The sequence below is a fragment of the Protopterus annectens genome, chromosome 17.part0 (genome assembly GCF_019279795.1).
Source record: "Protopterus annectens isolate FY-2018-M chromosome 17.part0, PAN1.0, whole genome shotgun sequence".
In the NCBI taxonomy this organism is placed as follows: Eukaryota; Metazoa; Chordata; order Ceratodontiformes; family Protopteridae; genus Protopterus; species Protopterus annectens.
The window spans coordinates 726,491,751-726,511,640 of NC_056751.1; the positions used below are offsets into that span (position 1 = coordinate 726,491,751).

At 43.7% G+C, this 19,890-nt stretch overlaps 1 protein-coding gene across 1 annotated transcript in view; it reads right to left on the minus strand.

Moving 5' to 3' along the window:
* VANGL2 (VANGL planar cell polarity protein 2) overlaps positions 1 to 19,890 on the minus strand; it is a 405,349-nt gene that overhangs the window by 229,028 nt on the left and 156,431 nt on the right. The window lies entirely within an intron of this gene.

Consider the following 19,890-nt stretch of genomic DNA (forward strand, 5'->3'; position numbering starts at 1 on the left):
ATTCATGGCTTTCTCCAGATTTCTTCCTTGAAGAGGTTGAGAGGTATGAGCAAGTAAAACTAAAATTAATGATATAAGAAAACTAAAGCCAAACCTCACAACAAAACTGCTTACTTAAGAGCAAAACAATGGATATCTTACCACTAACCCTCAATATTTTTTTGGTGGTGGGGGGGGGGGGGTAAACAAGGCCAGTACTGGCAGTCCTGAAAACTACTTAATATGGAGCTTGGCCTACAACTAAACTTTCAAGTCAAGTCAAACATCTCATTATAGACAGATTATTAAAAGGCTTAGGCACGGAAATAGTGCATAATTAGGGGGGTAAACAGTTAAAGTATTACTTTGTCTTGTACACTAAAGGTCAAAGCTCAGGCAATATTCAGTTCTTAAACCAATATCTTAATCACCTGACAGGAAATAAAAAATAACGTTGCATGCTCCAAACTGTCTCTGTGGGACTGGTCAAATGTCACAAATGCTTACATTTCACCATCCGCTGTGTGGATGCCACATGTGGACAGTGGTACAAGTACTGTGGCAGTGGATGCCATATGCAGACAGTGGTACAAGTACTGTGGCAGTAGATGCTACATGCTGACAATGGTACAAGTACTGTGGAAGTGAATGCCACATGCTGACAGTGGTACAAGTACTGTGGCAGTGTTTGCCACATGCTGACAGTAGTACAAGTACTGTGGTAGGGGATGCCACATGCTGACAGTGGTACAAGTACTGTGGCAGTGGATGCCACATGCTGACAGTAGTACAAGTACTGTGGCAGTGGTTGCCATATGCTGACAGTAGTACAAGTATTGCGACAAGAAGAAAAAAACGATGAATGAATTAACACAACTTTGGACTTTTGCTTAACAATCACAAGATTATTCCTAATGGGAAGACTTAAAGTGAAAGCAAAAGTCATGGGCATTCAGAAACCATGTAGCCGAAACACCGGTATTGTCCTTAAGAGGCCATTTGCATACATCCCATAGGCCACCAATCTAGGAGGTTTAAGGACTACACAGTAAATACTCTCGCTTTCCTGGGTTTTTCATGTAGTTTTTAATAAACGTTTGCATGATCTTCTTACCCTTTGGTTTGCACATCTGTTAAGCAATGACTCCCCACAGCTTTCATGTCTTAACATAAAGTACATTTGTGTACACTTACCACAAATGTAGATTTTCGAGTGTGTTCACTGTTGCAGTCATTACATTTGAGGGTAATCTGCTGGCAGGTTGCTCTCAGTCGGCCTGAAATACAAAGTCTTGGGTCCTGCGTCAGTTGCTGTCTCCTATTCCATGACGTCAGGTCGTCAGGGGTATAAAACATGCAGCCAACGCCATTTTAATCAGTTTTTCATGTCCCAGATGTCAGGTGCCCCCCCCCCCAAATGGGGAGCAAAAATATATAAATATATATATGCATGTAATTTATAACACAAAAAGTTTACCTCCAGCTAAAAGCAAATGCACCAAAAAGGCTTTTGAGCATAGTGAAGGAAAGAAGAGGTATAATAATAACAGAGAAGAAAGGGGGCTGGCGGGTGGGTAACCCGGACTGCAACAGTGAGCACACTCGAACATCTACATTTATGGTAAGTGTACACAACTGTACTATGTTCTTCGTGTTTCACTGTTGCAGTCATTACATTTGGGTCGAATCCCAAAGCTATGGAAGGGAGGATGGAATTATACAGCATTAGGAGCGGCTATAAGGCCCTGCAGGACAGTAGTGGCAAAGCCTGTCCTGGATTTAGAGAAGAGAGGTAAATGGTAATGTTTTGTGAACATATGAACTGAGCTCCAAGTAGCAACTTATAGAATATCGCTGGTAGGAACCCCTCTGAGAAAAGCTGCAGAAGTAGATGCAGCCCTGGTGGAATGGGATCTGATCCCATTGGGGACAGGTTTACCATGGTGCATGTAGCAGAAACAAATACAATGGCTTATCCATTTTGAAATGGTCTGCCTTGAGATAGCCTTTCCCTCTGCCCCTGCAGCAAATGCCACCAGTAGTTTCTCAGATATTCTTAGAGATTTCGTCCTAAGTAGAATCTTAGTTGTCTGTGTACATTCAATGAATGCAGAATCCACTCCTCCTTGTTCTGCGGATTTGGGGAAAAAGTTGGCAGATGAATGGTCTGGTTAAGAGCCACACTGGATACCACCTTAGGCATAAAAGAAGGATTGGTCCTGAGGCCCACCCTATCCGGATAAAAATAATGAAAGGCTTCACTGCCATGAGAGTATGTAGTTCTGAAATCCTTCTAGCTGAGGTGGCTGCTAAAAGAAAGGCGGTCTTCCAAGAAATAAATGTTATGTCTGCAGTAGCAGCTGGTTCAAATGGAGGTAGGGTGAGTTTTTCCAGCACAAAATAGAGGTCCCATGCAGGAGTTGGAGCTCTCCTGGGAGGTCTCAAATTTTTGGCCCCTCTGAGGTACTGCTTTAGCAGGGAATGGGAAAAGAGAGGAGGCTCTGTGTTGTAATGAGCCGAGATAGCAGAGGCATGTATTTTTATAGAAGAAAAAGATAGGCCCTTGTGAAGCATGTCAGTTAAATATTGCAGAATCTGAGGAATATTGGGCATTGCTGTGTTTATTCCTTGTACTTGGTTCCAGGCACAGAATCTCTTCCATTTATCAGCATAAGATTTTCTAGTACTAGGCCTTCTAGCCTCCAAAATGACATCCATCACAGGTTTACTGTGGGATGTGACTAGTGAAATTACTTGATTAGCCATGCTGCAATATTCAGAATTGAAAGTTCTGCTGAGACAACAGATGAGGAGTCTGAGGCAAGTAACATGGAGGAAGGTGTGACATATTCCTCAGAAGTGGGTACCAGTGTTGGCGAGGCCAGTCTGGAGCAATCGGAATCATTTTTGTTTTTTCCTGTCTGACTTTTAGTAAAACCTTGGAGAGCAGAGGCAGAGGGGGAAGGCATAGACTGATAGGTTTTTCCAGCTGAAGGATAGAGCATCCACTTTCCAAGCTTTTTTGTGATGAATTCTTGTGCAGAATTTGTCTAACTGGTAGTTTTGGGGAGAAGCAAACAGATTTATGTCTGGGCTCCCCCATTTTCGTGTCAACATGCTGAAGATTTGCAGATCCAGTTTCCATTTGTGTGGGTCCATAAGATTTCTGCTTAGGTCGTCTGCCAGAGTATTTTGCTTTCCTGGCAGGAACTGAGCTTGTAGATGTATTTGGTAAGTCAAGGCTGTGTTCCACAAGGCCATGGCTAGTCTGCAAAGGGGGTAGGAGTGGGTACCCCCCTGCTTGTTTATGTACCACATAACTGTGGTGTTGTCCGTCTTTATCAGTAGTTGTCCTGGATGAAGAAAGTCCTTGAAGGCCATCAGAGCATTCTGTACAGCTAGCATTTCTTTCTGGTTGATATGTAGGTGCATTTGGGTTGGGCTCCATTCTCCCTGAATGCATCTCCCTGCCAGATGCCCCCCCCCCCCCAAGCATAGTCTGATGCATCTGTAGTCAGGGTTTGGGTGGCAGGGGGTAGAATGAATTTCAGTCCCTTGTTTTGGTGACAGGCCTTTGCCCACCAAAGGAACTCCTATTGCAGGCAAGGAATAAGAGGAATCATCGTTTCCAAGCTGTGACAATGTTGACTCCATAAGCATTTTAGGTACCACTGAAGTTTCCTCATATGCAGTCTTGCATATGGAATTAGTAGAATGCAGGATGCCATGAACCCCAAAGCCTGCAGAATTTGTCTTACAGATAGCTGGGCTTTTGTGGCCACTTGTCTGAAGAATTTTATCAATTGGACTTGTTTGTTTGGTGTGAGGTAAGCCATCTGGGCAGTTGTATTCAAGCTTGCACCCAGGAATGTAATTATTTGAGAGGTTACCAGTTGTGATTTAATTTCGTTTATGGTGTACCCTAGGCATGTTAGAAGCCTTTTTACAAATGCCAGATGTTGTAGAAGAGTGTCCTTGTCCTCTGCCTGAATTAGACAATTGTCTAGATAAGGATAAATTAGAATGTTTCTTTGTCTGCAAAATGCAATTACTAGTGCCAGGCACTTTGTGAAGACCCTGGGTGCAGTAGATAAGCCAAAGGGCAGTGCAGAGAACTGGTAATGCAAATAGCCTGCTTTGAAGCGGAGGCATCTTCTGCAAGATTCCCTGATTGGGATATGCAGGTAAGCCTCTTTCAAGTCTAGAGTTACCAACCTGGCATTCTTGCCTAGCATCGGCAGTAGCTGTTGTAGAGTCAGCATCTTGAATTTTGGAATGGCCAGGAAAGTATTTAAAATGGATAAGTCCAAAATTGGATGCCATGATTTGTCTTTTCTGGGTACCAGGAAAAGTCTTGAATAAAAATCTTGTCCTTTTTCCATTTCTGATACTGGTTGAATAGCCCCCATATCCATGAGGGACATGACTTGTTTCTGGGCCTCTGCCCACTGATTTGGAGGCAGATCTGGCCATCCGTTTGGAGTTGGCAACGTGTGGAAATGAAATCTATACCCCTGGGATACTATATTTGAGATGCATTTGTCCTGGGTAATTAGATGCCAATTTTGAGCATGAAGTGCTAGCTTTCCCCCCAAAGGGCTGCCAAAAGATAATTTTTATTTTATTTTTATTTTTATTTAACATTTGTTGACCGGGAAAGTCAGACTAGGTTCCACAGAGCCTGTTTTCAGCGGAGGCCCGGGGAGAAATGCTCCAGATGCATGTCTTTGGTGTGCTTGGAAATGCCAGAGGAAAGTAATTGAGACCGTTTACAGTAGGGTGGTGCTTTGCTACTTCTTGATTTGGAGGTGACGGCACTCCATTGTTTTGTCCTGTAAGATCCTTGTGACTGAAACCTGGAGCCCTTGGAGTGTCTGGTTTTGATCTGAGCGGCTCTGTTGGATACTGGAAAGGACCAGTTCTTAGTAGGCCTGTGTCTACTGAACCTGGGCAGCTGCACTTGAAAGAAAACTTTTGCAGTTTGCATAGATTTAGCTTGGTCTTCCATCTTTTTCAAAACCTCTTCTGCCTTATTACCAAACAGACTGTCCTGCTGTAAAGGAGCATCCAGCAATTTAGCTTTAACATGATCAGGCAGATTTTGCTCCTTGAGCCAAGCATGCCTTCTTATCACAGATCCAGTTACGGCGGCCCTGCAAGAGACCTCCAAGGAATCAAAACCACATTGCACAGTATGTTTTCCAATTTGTTCAGCTAAATGCATTAAATCCTGTTACTCTATTTTCCACACAATCAGAAATCAACATAATTTTCTGTTTCAGTAAGCCCATGACATACTGTTGATACTTAAGCATATGAAATTGACAGTTTAAAGCCCTGACTGCCAGGGTTGCAGACGTATAAACCTTCTTACCCCATCTATCCAGCACCCTGGAGTCTCTATTAGAAGGGGTAGGAATTTTAACAGTAGAAGCCTTAACACCCTTGGGACCCTGAGAAATTGTTTCAGGGTCAGCAGTAGGATTTTTGAAAAGAAACTTATGGGAGTCAGGAACCCTGTAATATCTGTCTGGCTTACTAGGAGCCGGAGGCCCTTCAGGCGCCAAGCTGGATTCTGAGAAAACATCATCAACAATGTCTAAAACAGGAGGTATGGCCAAAGGCCTATGGTGAGAAAGAAGAATAAAATCCCTAAGCCTCTTTTTGGATTCTGAAAAATCCTGACTCTCCCAAGGAAAATGTTCCCTTAAGGTATGCAAAGTCTCTCCAAAAGAAAACTCCTCAGGAGGAGAAGCAAAAGGGATGGATTCTTCTGCATCAGAGTCCACATAAGGGGAAATAGAAAATTATCAGAAGAAATGGAAACCTGATCGGAAGATTCATAATCAGTGCCTTGCCTAGGCCTGTTAGCAGGAGGGGGTTGGGAACCCCTGATCAAGGTAATTAAATCCTTAGCCATTTTGATAATTTGTTTTTTTAGGCATAGGGGCCTGAGCACGTGGCTCATGCATCAGTTTTTTAGACATAGAATTTGGTTTTGGTCTTTTTTTTTATGATGGCTTCGGTTTAATATACAAATCTTTAGGCCTGAAAACATCCTCAGAAGCCGGTACCTGCTCAGCAGCTCCAGACCCATCCAAGGGAGAGACATCCGCTAGTTCAATACTTGGAGAATCACACGGCATACAGGATTCCGAATGGGTCTCGATAGAGGCCTGCGACTCAAATGTAGCGAGCATCAGGGGCTGCGAAAGCGCCTCACTGAATACCGGTGAACTGATGACTGGCTTAGGAGAAATTTCGTCGTCGGTTTTGGACCTCGACGGTCTGTCTTTTTCTTTGCGTTTTTTTGTGTATTCCGGTAGTCAGATTGCTAACCAACAACATTTCTGGATAGTTAAATCTTGAGCCAAAATATTTATATGCAAAAATATACCGATGCTTAATAGTGCGTTGATTAAATTTAGCACAAAGCTAACAGCAAGGCACGTTGTGGTCAGGGCCTAGGCAAGGAATACAGTAAGAGTGAAAATCATTATGAGGTATTTGCTTCCCACAAGAAATACAATTGTTAACTTTTTCTGACATTGGTCTGGAGCAAGAAAAAAGTTCCCCCAATGGGGCAACTTAGCTTTAATGAAGACTTCAGTTCTGAAATTCGGATTTGAAAATCTCAGGAATCAGTCGACCGGCACTTGCGAACTGCTTCTGCTTCGGGCACTGCGCGGCAAGAAAGACTGATGAAAACGGTGTTGGCTGCATGTTTTATACCCCTGACGCACTGACGTCAGGGAAGAGGCAACAGCAACCAACGCCGGACCAGGATTTTGGAATTCAGGCTGACTGCGGGTAGCCTGCCAGCAGGATTACCCAAGAGTAATGAGTGCAACAGTGAAACACGATGAACATCAAACTTTGTGTGTTATAAAGTTGATTAAAGAGAGACATCTGAAACCTAGTCATGTGGGTCAATTAATGTCCCTGAAGGCTGGGGTGGTAGATGTGAAGTATAAACTTGCTTCACAAATCTTTAAGACACTGCTTTCTTTAACCTTTGGGAGAGAGCTAGAAGCAATAATCAGTTTGAAACCTTTCACTGAATACAAGGACACTAAAGCTAGAACATTAGAAGGTTCCTATAAAATAACTTATGGGTCTCCTGGACCCTACAAAACCTGTCTAGTTTATACAGAGTAGGGGAGTTGTGTATCTGGTTACTGGGAGGGTTGGAGAAAAACAAACTTTAGGGCTTTCAGGAGAGGAGGAATAGTCATAAGTCCAGAAGCACCCAAGCCTAGTAAGTCAAAATACTTCTTTTCAGCCTGAGAATACTTTTCTACTAAACCGAAGAGATCTTTCATCTTTTTAAGGATCTCTCCAAATGAGAGTTTCTCTGTAGAAGAACTGGCTGAAACAGTACCCTCAGTGTCAGTGTTGTAACTAAGAAGGGAAGATATTAGGAGGGGAAGCCGCCAGATCCCCCCCCTTAGTCACATCAGAGCCCTCAACCTCAGACATCTAAGCTACATCTCCCTCGTCACTTTCAGCCTTCATCTTTTATTTGTCTTTTCTTGGGGAGAATGTCAGAACCAAAGGGCATCCCCCTTCTGACACCATCACAGTCCATGTCAATGACTAAATTCTCTTCCCACTGAGGTAGTGTTGCAAGGAATGCTGTCTGCTAATGGTAGCTTTTAGTCATGAAACCATGACAGATGCTAAAATCTTCCACATCATGTTTAGGCCCTAAAAAAACACAACATTTATTTATTTGACATTTGTTTAACAGGAAAGTGAGACTGGGACAGAAACCATTTACAGCAGAGGCCTGGTAGAATGAGCTAGACATGTCCAACCTGTGGCCCGCGGGCCACATGCGGCCCTCAGAGCTCTTCCATGTGGCCCTCAACCTCTAACTGCAACATCGATGTACGCATGCCCCAAAACACTTTTTTGTTTTGTGTTTTTCACTCCCGTGACTTGTAACGCTAATGTCGGTGTGCGCATGTGCCAAAGCACCCTTCTAGTTTTGTTTTTGAGCCAAAAAAGGGTCAGTGTGTTTACGCCATTATTTTGCACCGAACAATCAGTGTGTGTGTGTGTGTGTGTGTGTGTGTGTGTGTGTGTGTGTGTGTGTGTGAGTGTGTTCTTGCTGAAGATGGACTCGTGTATGGATTTGCCACTGTTGCCTTTGAAAGGGACAGCAATTACCTGTGTTAATAGGCAAGTACAGAGTGAGTGCATGCATGAAATCAGAATTGTGTGCGTGAAAGTAGAAGAGTGTGTGTGTGTGTGTGTGTGTGTGTGTGTGTGTGTGTGTGTGTGTCTGTTCTCGCTGAAGATGGACTCATGTATGGATTTACCACTGTTGCCTTTGAAAGGGACAGCAATTACCGGTGTTAATAGGTAAGTACGGAGTGAGTGAGTGCATGCATGAAATCAGAATTGTGTGCGTGAAAGTAGAAGAAGAGAGAGTGTGTGTGTGTGTGTGTGTGTGTGTGTGTGTGTGTGTGTGTGTGTGTGCATGAGAGAGAGAGAGAGAGAGACGCATGCACAAAGAGGCTAACAACGATCAGTCTACCTACTGAACACAAACAAGTTAGCTCACAAATATATCATACATTAAGAGTACACTTTCATTAAATTGCGACTTTCCTGACAGGGAGAGTGTTGTATTGAACATGAACACATACCTCTTAACTGTATGGATTTTCAAAGAATGTCTGGATTTTTGCCTCATCTTCCAATTTGTGTATTTTGCTTAGGAAATAAAAGTAGTCATCCAAGGTAATGCAGTTCCAGGGAGTAAGAATGAGACAGCAGCCTAGGGTTAATGGGTCAGTAAGTGGATTGACTATGTGGGACTGTAGCATATAAAGTTGTATTGTTTTTTCAGACAAACAAAAAAGCACCTAGTACTGTTTTTTCATTGGTGGGTTCTAAGCAGTGGTAGATTGGACAACAGTAAGCTTAGCTTTGGCGGATCATCAATACTGGCAAATCAAGTGGGCACAATGTCATTTTTTAAATGTTGGGGATTTTAGTGTGTATGTGTGTGCTTATGTGTTGGGAGTGCTGCAACAGTAGATGATTATTAAAGACAGAGACTTACGGACTGTGGAGAATATGTTTCTTTGTTTCAAAACCTAATACTTGGGATGCATGCCAGAAGTAGATTTTTTAAGACATAGCTTCTTGCCATTTACAGTGGATGGATATTTACATTTAATGGACAATGTATTAGCGTGGGCTTGTGGGGTTCTGAAGGATGCCAAGTCTACCACTGCCAATGTCTTGTAAAGTGACCTGGAAATGGATATTGGGATGTTACTGAAAAAATATAGTAAGTGGGCTTAGAAATATAGTCTAATTAAACAAAGTGTACTTTCAATTTACAGGCCATAATTTAATTTATTTCAGGTAGTCCATATACTGGTAAGGGCGGCCACGGTGGTGCAGTGGTTAGCTTTGCTGCCTCACAGCAAGAGGTTCTCCGGTTCGATCCTAATGTGCCTTCTGTGCGGAGTCTGCATGTCCTCCCTGTGGTCGTGTGGGTTTCCTCCGGGTGCTCATGTTTCCTCCCACATCCCAAAGATATGCTGTAGGTGGATTGGACACTCTAAATTGGCCCTAGGTGTGAATGTGTGCATGTGTGTGCCTTCCATGGAAGGTTGGGTGCCAGGCTGGCAAATCGACACCGTAAAACTCCACTGCCAATCATGAGTGGACAAGGTGATCCACTGTGGTGACCCCTAACCGGGAAAAGCCGAAAGAAGAAGAAGAAGAAGTCCATATACTGGTAGATTGTATACCATTAGACTTAATTAGGGAGAGCTGTCATTCTGGGGAAGCAAGCAGCCCTAGTTTCAGTGAAAGCTCTGTGGTTGCTTGCAGGTAGGAAGTTGCAGGATGTTGATGCTGATGCAATGTGTTTTATGTATTATTTTTAATGCAGTTGTCATTTCAAAGCATGGCCCCAAGACCATTTCTGTTCACTCAATGTGGCCCCAGCAAGCCAAAAGGTTGGACACCCCTGCGTGTGACCTGTTATGCAAGTTTTTGTGGGGAATATAGCTGCCACAAATAAACCTTCCTTTCTTGGGCCCTAACATATGGTCACAAAAATAAGTTAAGCAAGACCATGTAATTACTAAAATAATAAGAAAACGATGCTCCCTAATGGGGTACTTACCTTGTCCAGAGGTCCAATGCAAGCCAGACCATGCCACATTCCAGATACTAGCCTTTCCTTAAAATATATGGGCCCATTAAAATACTGCAGCTGAAAGAGCCAGTAGAAGCAGCAGCAACCTTTGAGGAAAGGCCTGCTGCGGGTGCTGCTGTAAAACTTGGATGTACTGTAGGAGGGTGGCCTAATGGTTAAGGTGTTTGCCTTACAAACACAAGGTGCCGGGTTTGAATCTCACAAGGGATAATTGGCTTAAAATGGCTCGCAAGGCCAGTTAGCCAAGTACTACTAATCTACACTATCTGCAGCTTAAGTTTTTAAACATTATGAGTACGTTATGAGTTTTGGTTAGAAAACTAGTGCATTTCATTAAATTTTTTTTCCTGGGTACACTTAAGAACACAATGGAAAAAATCTCAACGAGTGTGCAGGAGGTTAAAATATGTATGAATGGGTCTGGCAGCCAGCACACAGGATTAAAACTATGAGCAATTAACAAGCTGTTTCCTGTAATCCAGGGTTCAATTCCCTACTATGACTCCGAGCAAGTTACTTAATCAGCAAGTGCACTTGAGGAGAGCCTGAAAAAGGTCCATGTGGAGAAGTACTCTACTCCAGTTAAATAAATGCAAAATTAATAAAAATTCTCACATCTGGTGAGACTTCTGTTTATTACATTAAAATGTGTTGAGGATATCACATTCCTAGCACATCAGCTGAGATTACAAGACTTTAATCCTGACTTGAATATAAGAAGCTGGCATCTATAAGTAGCAGTACTTCAGTAAAGCTGCCCGAGCAAGGTGCCAAGGACATTTGGTACATGCAGAACACCCTTGATGTGTGCTATCAAACACTGTTCTGTTAGCCTCTGCGCATTCACAATAATGCAGCATCAAACTTTTAGCATTTGTAAGTTTCCTTTTACACTGAAAGAAAGAATGTACAATACCATACAATACCTATAGTCTTAAGCATCTGATAAATGACTTTTGTTATCTGAATGTTTGGTAAGGCTAGAAGAGCAAAAACATTGCTATTTAACATTAAGTGCAAAGAATTATACAATACTATGTACTGAAACAATTAAAAACAATAAGGGGGTACTAACAAGTGGGTGGGAATCAAGAAAAAAAGAGAAGAAAAATGACAATGCAGGCCTACAGAATCTACAGCTGTAATGGATAAAAGCACATACTGCTGCCTGCTTGTGCAATGAATAACCTGGAACTCAACACTACTGACACAATTATCACTCCGGAATGTGCTCTGAATGGTCATTTGTATCAGAGCTCATAGTGAAAAGTATCCTGTGACCACTACAAGCCACCCGTATTATACCTAGGGCAGGGATGGCTGCCCCAGTGACAAGCTGTCAGGGGCACAATCAGCAGTGCACCTGAACTGTTTATTGAGCATAAGTGCAGCATCTGCAGTCATTTAAACAGCTGTGGGAGGTATCTTTCAGCTGCTTGAATGACTTTTGAGATCCTGCCCGTTAAATCTGGCAGATTTCTTTGAAAATGTGACCAAGGCCATTGACAAGGGTAAATCTGTGCACACAGCATACCCTGACCAGGCAAATACTTTTGACACAATCCCACATGCAGGCATTAGAGATAAACTTAGCAAACTGAATGTAAACCCCTTCATTATAAGATGGGTTGCCAACCATCTCACAAACTGGACACACGCTATCAAAGCCGGTGACTCCACATCAACCAGCAGACCTGTTACCAGTGAGGTGCCACAGGGTTCAGTGCTGGGCCCGCTACTTTTTGGTATATACTTCTCAAAAGTTCAGGTCGAAACTAAGGGGTTATGGCTTATAAAGTTTGCAGACGACTGCAAACTAGGTGTGATCATTGAATCCCCAAATGATGTCAGTATACTCCAGAAGGGTCTCACGCAGATCAGTGACTGGTGTATTACACATGGTCTCAAACTGAATGCAAAGAAATGCATCATCATTCCCTCTGGCACAAACAATGTCCCCTCATACTATCAAACCAACAACAATACCCTAAGTACCCATGAACTTGTAAGGGACCTGGGATTACAAGATGACTGCGACCTTAACTTCGACCACCATGTGTCTACTGTAATAAGGAAAGCTTTCTATGTAACACACTTGATTAGTAAAGGCATCACCTCGAGAGCAAAAGAAGTTATAAGCCCCCCCCATACCGGGCTGTTTAAACGGCCCATAATTTAGTATAATGCCTGGTTTGGCATGTACCGTACTGAGCACCTCAGAGGTTTCTAACAAAGAAGATCAAGGGGCTCCAGCATGTGCCTTACACAGAGAGACTAAAGTCCCTGTCACTATACTCCATATCATATAGACTTCTTAGAGACTTATGCCTGGCCTACAGAACAATTCAAGACCCAAACCTAATGAACTTGCTGCATATCCATAAATCAAATAGGACTAGGGCTACCCATTCCAGGGACTTAAATATGGTCTGTGACTTAAATAGGACATGCTGGGGGGACAGATTCATCTCCCAGTGACTTCCACGTGTTTGGAACAGGCTTTCTTTTTTGCCAATTGATTTAGCTATGTCTCTGCATACCACCTTCTAAGATACATGCTCATTATCAAAGACTCTGTCTTCCACTTTTCCAAAAGTGTTCTGTAATGTTCAGTGTACAGATTCCCCACCACTTCTCTTAACATGTAAAGTTATACTCTGTGTTCAACAGCACCCCCCATCTCTTCTGCATTTAACAGCAACACGCATTACTTATCCAATGGACACCCCTCACCACCTTCCTATATCAGTGCTCACTCACTGTTCTGAGGCATCCCTTCTCAATTACCCCCCCCCCCCCGTGCTGATTGTAATGCAGAGTTTTTAGGGATAGACTCCCCTCACAGCATGCCAAATTCCAATTCTCAATGTGTAGGAGAACCTGCCTCCACAAACAGAACCTGACTGAATCACACTGGTAAACCATAAATGCAAACAGGATGCCAGGTAAAATTCATATGTAAACTGCATTACTAGCTCAGCCTACATGTAGTTTTCATGCAGGTGTCCTCAGATGGCATATGTCTAGCATGACCCTACAGCCAGCATGCAGCAAGAAACAGTTACTGCACACAGAAGAAATGCCAGGAGGCATGTGCACCCCCAAACAGAAAAGTACAGTTTTGTACCTACCATAAATGTAGATGTCCGACAGACATGCAACGGCAGTCATAACATATGGGTTGTCCTGCCTCAGGCAGCCCTCGGTCGGCCAGATTCCAAAGTCTGGGTCCGACGTTGGCTGATGTCGCATTTTCTTCCGACGTCAGAGCGGCTGGGGTACATAAGCATCAGCCGACGCCATTTTCTTCAGTGTTTCTTGCCCCAGATGCCAGGTGCCCCCCAAGGAAGGCTGTAATCAAATTTGGAAGACAAAAACAGGATTCCAGACAAATAAATGAGCAATAAAACAAATACACCATAACAGATATCCCCAGCTAAGAGAAACAAGGATAGGAGTGGACCCTAGGCATAGAGGGGTATGGAGGGAGGGAAAATCCGACTGCAGTTGCATGTCTATCGGGCATCTACATTTATGGTAGGTACAAAACTGTACTATGTCCTCCAAGAATGCAACTGCAGTCATAACATGTGGGTAGAATACCATAGCTTAGCTGGGGGAGGAGGTATGCACTAGGAAAGAGATGGTGTGGCAATCAAACCCTGCAGGACTGCCGAAGCAAAGCCTGCTCTGGATCTGGAATATAGATGGAGATTGTAGTGTTTGGAGAATGTATGCACGGAGCTCCATGTAGCAGCTTCTAGAATGTCCTTAGTAGGCACCCCTCTTAAGAATGCTGTAGAGGTGGCTGTAGCTCTGGTGGAATGTGGCCTGACATTGGCTGGAACAGTCTTTCCATGAAAGGAATAACAGAATCTGATGCAATGTCCAATCCATTTTGAAATTGTCTGTTTTGAAATTGCTTTTCCTTGGACTGCAGGGGCGTAAGCTACAAAAAGTTGTTCAGGCTTCCTACTGGCCTTGGTTCTGTCCAGGTAGTATCGAAGTTGTCTGTGAATGTCCAAGGTATGTAACAGTCTTTCCCCCTTATTCTCAGGATTGGGGAAGAAAGCAGGCAGATGAATAGCTTGATTTAAAGAAACCCTAGATACCACCTTAGGCATAAAAGTAGGGTTGGTCCTTAATGAAACCCTGTCTCTGTGAAAAATTATGAATGGTGGTATTGCCATTAGGGCCTGTAGTTCCGAAACCCTTCTTGCTGAGGTAATTGCCAACAGGAAAGCTGTCTTCCATGAGAGAAACTGCAAGTCAACTGTAGCTGCTGGCTCAAAAGGAGGTAGAGTCAGTTTTTCTAGGACAAAATTGAGGTCCCAGGCTTGTACTGGGGCCTTTCTTGGTGGCTTAATGTTCTTGATTCCCCTGAGGAATTGCCTTAGCAAAGGGTGTGAAAAGACAGGAGGATCCGTGTTATATCTAGCTGAAATAGCTGATGCATGTATCTTTATGGAAGAATATGAGAGGCCGTTCTTTAGGATATCTGCCAAATATTCCAAGATGAGTGGGATGTTCAACAATGATGCATCATGTCCCTTGCTGGTATTCCAATTGCTGAATCTCTTCCATTTTGCTAAGTAAACCTTTCTGGTGGATGGTCTTCGAGCCTCTGTTAGTATCCGCTGAACTTCCTTGGAGAGAGATAGGTTGAGGTTATTTATGGGATCTCCCAGGATGTTAGCTGCAGTGTCTGAAGGTTTGGATGCACTGTTTTGAAATTGTGCTGAGTCAAAAGTAGAGGCCAATGTGGAAGGGCCCACCTCCCGGTGTGACATATGCTCCGTAGTAGTGGGTACCAGTGTTGTCTTGGTCAGTCCGGAGCTATTATGATTCCCTTGGGTCTCTCTGCTTTGATCTTTAGTAATACTGAGGTCATCATTGGCAGAGGTGGGAATGCATAGATTGTTAGGAAGTTCCAGTTGAATGAGAGAACATCTATTTTCCAAGCTTTTGGATGGTATGTCCTTGTGCAGAATTTTTGTAGATGATGGCTGAGGTGAGAGGCAAATAGGTCTACTTCTGGCCTGCCCCATGTCGAAGTGAGTTGTGTGAAGATCTTCGGATGTAACCTCCACTCGTGTGGATCTGTGAAATTCCTGCTTAGGCTGTCCGCCAAGACATTGTCTTTGCCTGGAACAAACTGGGATTGTAACTGGATGTTTAGGCTCAGTGATTTCTCCCAAAGATGCATTGTCAATCTGCAAAGGGGGTAAGAGTGGGTGCCCCATTGCTTGTTTATATACCACATCACAGTGGTGTTGTCTGTCCGTATCAGTAAATGGCCTTGCTGCAGTTGGTGTTGAAAGGCCTCGATGGCATGCATTACTGCCAGCATTTCCTTTTGGTTTATATGCAGATGTGTTTCCTTTGGAGACCATTGTCCTTGTATACACCTGCCTTCCATGTGCACCCCCCATCCAAGGTCTGAGGCGTCTGTGGTCATGGTCTGTGTTATCTGTGGTTTTTTGAATGACATACCTGTGTTTGCCTGGCTCACCGAGGCCCACCATAGGAATTCCTTTTGTAGGCATGGAATGAGCGGTATGGTTGTCTCCAAGTTGTTGCTGTGCTGAGACCAAATGCTTTTAGGTACCACTGAAGCTTTCTCATGTGTAGTCTTGCTAATGGAACCAGGAGAATGCAGGATGCCATGTAACCCAGGGCCTGTAGGAATCTCCTTGCAGTCATCTGGGTGAGTTTTGCTAAACCTTTGAAGTAATGAGTTAACTTCTCTTGCTTGTCTTCTGTCAGGTAAGCCATTTGAGAGGCTGTGTCTAATTTGGCTCCTAAGAAGATTATTTGCTGGGATGGCTGCAGTCTTGACTTTTGGAAGTTGACTGTGTATCCCAGAGCTTGTAGTAATCTTATGACATAGTCCAAGTTTTTTGTCAGCATCAATTTGTCGTCCGCTTGTATGAGGCAGTCGTCCAGGTATGGGTAAATTTGTATCCCCTGGAGCCTGCAATGAGCAATTACTGAAGCCAGGCATTTTGTAAATACTCTGGGTGCAGTAGATAAGCCAAATGGCAATGCTGAGAATTGATAATGCTCTGGCCCTGCAAGAAATCTGAGGTATCTTCTGCAGCTGTGTCTGATAGGGACATGCAGGTATGCCTCCTTGAGGTCCAGAGTAATCAGCCAAGACCCCTTGCCCAGCATGGGAAGGAGTTGCTGTAGAGTCAGCATTTTGAACATTGGTACTATGAGAAAGGTGTTTAATGCGGACAAGTCCAGTATTGGTCTCCATTGAGATTCTTTTCTTGGAACAAGGAACAGTCTTGAGTAAAATCCCTGGCCTTGTTCTTGTTGTGGAACTTTTTCTATTGCTTTCATCCGAATCAGCAGAGAGATTTGCTTGATAGCCTCTGCCCTCTGGTTTGGTGGTAGGTTTGGCATGCCTTGTTTTCTTGGCAAGGTATGAAAATAAAACCTGTAGCCACGGTCTATAATGTCCAAAATCCATTTGTCCTTTGTCAGTCTGTGCCAATTTTCTGCAAACAGAGATAATTTCCCGCCCAAGGGAGCTTCTATTTGTTCCCTGGTAGGCGGAAGTAGAGGAAAGTCATTGAGATTGAGGCTGTGGGGTAGGTGAAACCCCTGCGTCGCTTCTTTGGTTTCCTGTCTGCCATTGTCGTCCCCTGTAAGGACCTATGTATTGGCCTCTTCCACGGCCACATCTGTTTTTACCCCTTTGAAACTTTTCTGTATCAGGAAAGGACCAGTTTTTTGAAGGCCAATTCCTACTGAATCTGGGGGGGTTGAACCTGGAGGAAATCTTTCACCATCTGAACTGATTTTGCTTTTTCCTCGATGGTCTTTAACACATCCTTAGCATTAGCACCAAAAAGCTTGTTCTTTTCCAAAGGTGCATCCAGAAGTTTTGCCTTCACATGATCTGGTAGAGGTTGATCTTTTAACCATGCATGTCTTCGAATGACTGCCCCTGTCATAGCTGCCCTACATGAAGCTTCCAGTGCATCATACCCACACTGCAGGAAGTGACTGCTTACTTGCTGAGTATTATGTACAGCTTCCTGCAAAGCCTTCCTGTCTAAAGGATCAGGAGTGGCCAATGTTTTTTGTAAATCTTCTAACAGGAAATCATGATATTGTAACATATGAAAAAGGCAATTTAAAGCTCTCATAGATAAGGTAGTGGAAGTGTAAACCTTTTTGCCCCATCTCTCTAATGACCTAGCTTCCCTGTTGGAGGGCAATGGATTTTTAGAGGTGGAAGCTGAAACTCCTTTAGGCCCCTGTGAAATAGTTTCCAAATCAGCAGAATGGGCCCTGAATAAATGGGAATGTGTTTCTGGAACCCTGTAATATCTGTCTGGCTTGGCTGGAGCAGGAGGAAGTGAGTCAGGGGTAACACTAGAGTCAGAATATAAATCATCCAAAACATCAAGTACAGGAGGAATAGCTAAGGGCCTGTGCTGGGGCTTCTTAAGGAAAGTCCGAAGGCGCTTTCTGGAATCAGAATATTCCTGGCCTTGCCACTTGAAATGTTCCCTCATGGTATGCAGAACTTCCCCAAAAGAAATATCCTCAGGAGGGGAGGCCGAGGGAATGGAATCCTCTGCATCCGAGTCCTCATAGGTCTGGAAGAGCTCTTCCTGGCTATCAGAGTGGACAGAGCCCTCAGAATCTTCATCTGACGGAATAGGGTCAGGGGGTCAACCCGGGGCCTTTTATCAGAAGGAGGCTGGGATCCTCTCAGGATGGGCCTGTGAACCTCTAATCATAGAAATTAAATCAGCAGCCATAGACATAATTTGTGTCTCTGGAGTAGGCTGAGGTAAGGTTTTAGTAGTAAGATGTTTTGTTTTGCTGGCTGCCTTAGCCCTAGTGTAGGCCTTAATAGACATGGCCATAGGAGGCCTGGCAGCTCCACGTGCTGGAGTGACCTTGTCTACAGCAATGGTCTCGGGCATTTCCTCGGTTTCGGTATCCGGAGGAAAATCAATAACTGGCGTCGGAGTGATATGCGGAATCGGAGTCGTCGGTAATGCGGTGTCTTCGGTTCGGAGTGGTGGAGAAACTGTCTCAGAGGGAACCGGAGCACTCGCGATTGGTTTTGGCGTGGAGTCGGAGGTAGACACGGGCCGAGGATGTCAGTCCCGGTCTTTTCGTTTCTTGGGAGTTTGCGATGTCGGAAGTTCTGACAGCATTGTGTAAGTAAATTTTTCGCTGAAAAAATCTTCAGCGAACTCCGCCCGGCGCCTGAGAGTGCGCTTGTTGAAGCGAGCACAGGCTACACAGGCCAAGACGTCATGGTCTGGGCCAAGGCAAGGAAGACAGTAAGAGTGGAAATCCTTATGAGGTGTTTGTTTACCACAAGAAAGACAATTGTTAACTTTTTCAGTAATTTCTGACATCGGCTGAGGTAAGAAAAGGTCCCCAACGGGGTACTTAGCTTTTTTGATGACTTCGGAATCGAAGAATACAGGAGCTGACCGACCGGCACTTGCGAACTGCTTCTGCTTCGGGCACCGCGCGGCAAGAAAGACTGAAGAAAATGGCGTCGGCTGATGCTTATGTACCCCAGCCACTCTGACGTCGGAGGAAAATGCGACATCAGCCAACGTCGGACCCAGACTTTGGAATCCGGCCGACCGAGAGCTGCCTGAGGCAGGACAACCCATATGTTATGACTGCAGTTGCATTCTTGAAGGACATCACTGGAAACCAGTGAAGTCCATATACTTTGCAAAAGAATACGAGATACAGATAGATTTGTATGAATCTCTTACAGTATCACTGCCATAAAGGTACTTAAAGTGTCATAATAAATGAAAACAGAGAACAAACTAAATAAGTTGTAAAATAAAAACTAAATAGCCAATTTTTTCCTAGAAGCATAAATACCACTTTGTGTCTCCCATGAGAGGAGGCTAGCCTTTTGGGACTATCCCAGTCAACAAAGAATAAATAAAAAATAAAAATAAATATACATTAGACACTGCTAGAATTTATAGTAAGAAAATAATAATCTTTAATCAAATAGCACCTGCATAACAGAGTGAGAGTCAGAACTTTGGTACATAGAAAGCAGAGTCAGTAAATTCAGAACTGTGGTAAAATGGCATGTCACAAGTCGAAGACGAATGCAAATAACAGCTGCAGAAATTAAATGATCTGGGGAACGAAGTAGACAGTTGGAATACAGTGCATATGCAGGTGAGCTTCACAGAATGACTAAAACTTCTAATGCAAATCAAAGACAGCCCAACCGTGCACCAACAATGCCTGAAGTAATGGAGTTACAATGGAGCTAAAGAGACCTGCTATCAGGAAGACGTCCATTGTGATGCTACAGAAGCACTTCCTGTGAACACCAGCTCCAGATAACACAAGGACACACACCTGTATGCCATATTTACATCACTGTCCCCTCTTCAAAAGGTGTCACCACTTCACTGGCAAAGCAGGCCTCCTAGCAGTTCTTATGGGTACTAATATGCAGACAGGGAGCTACAGACATGTTCATAAAAAAAAAAAAAAAACAGTGACAATATGCCATTAATGATACTGACAACACACAATTCAGACCCTAGGTCTCTCACAAGTAAATAAAACAGATGAATTGTCCTCACTGCAAGATTCAGTAGGCCATAGGAAGGATGTCTCAGACCCCTTAGACTTCCCAAGTTTAATTTAATTATTCAACGTTTGGATGTCTTTTTTTTCCATGTGTTACAAAACGCTGT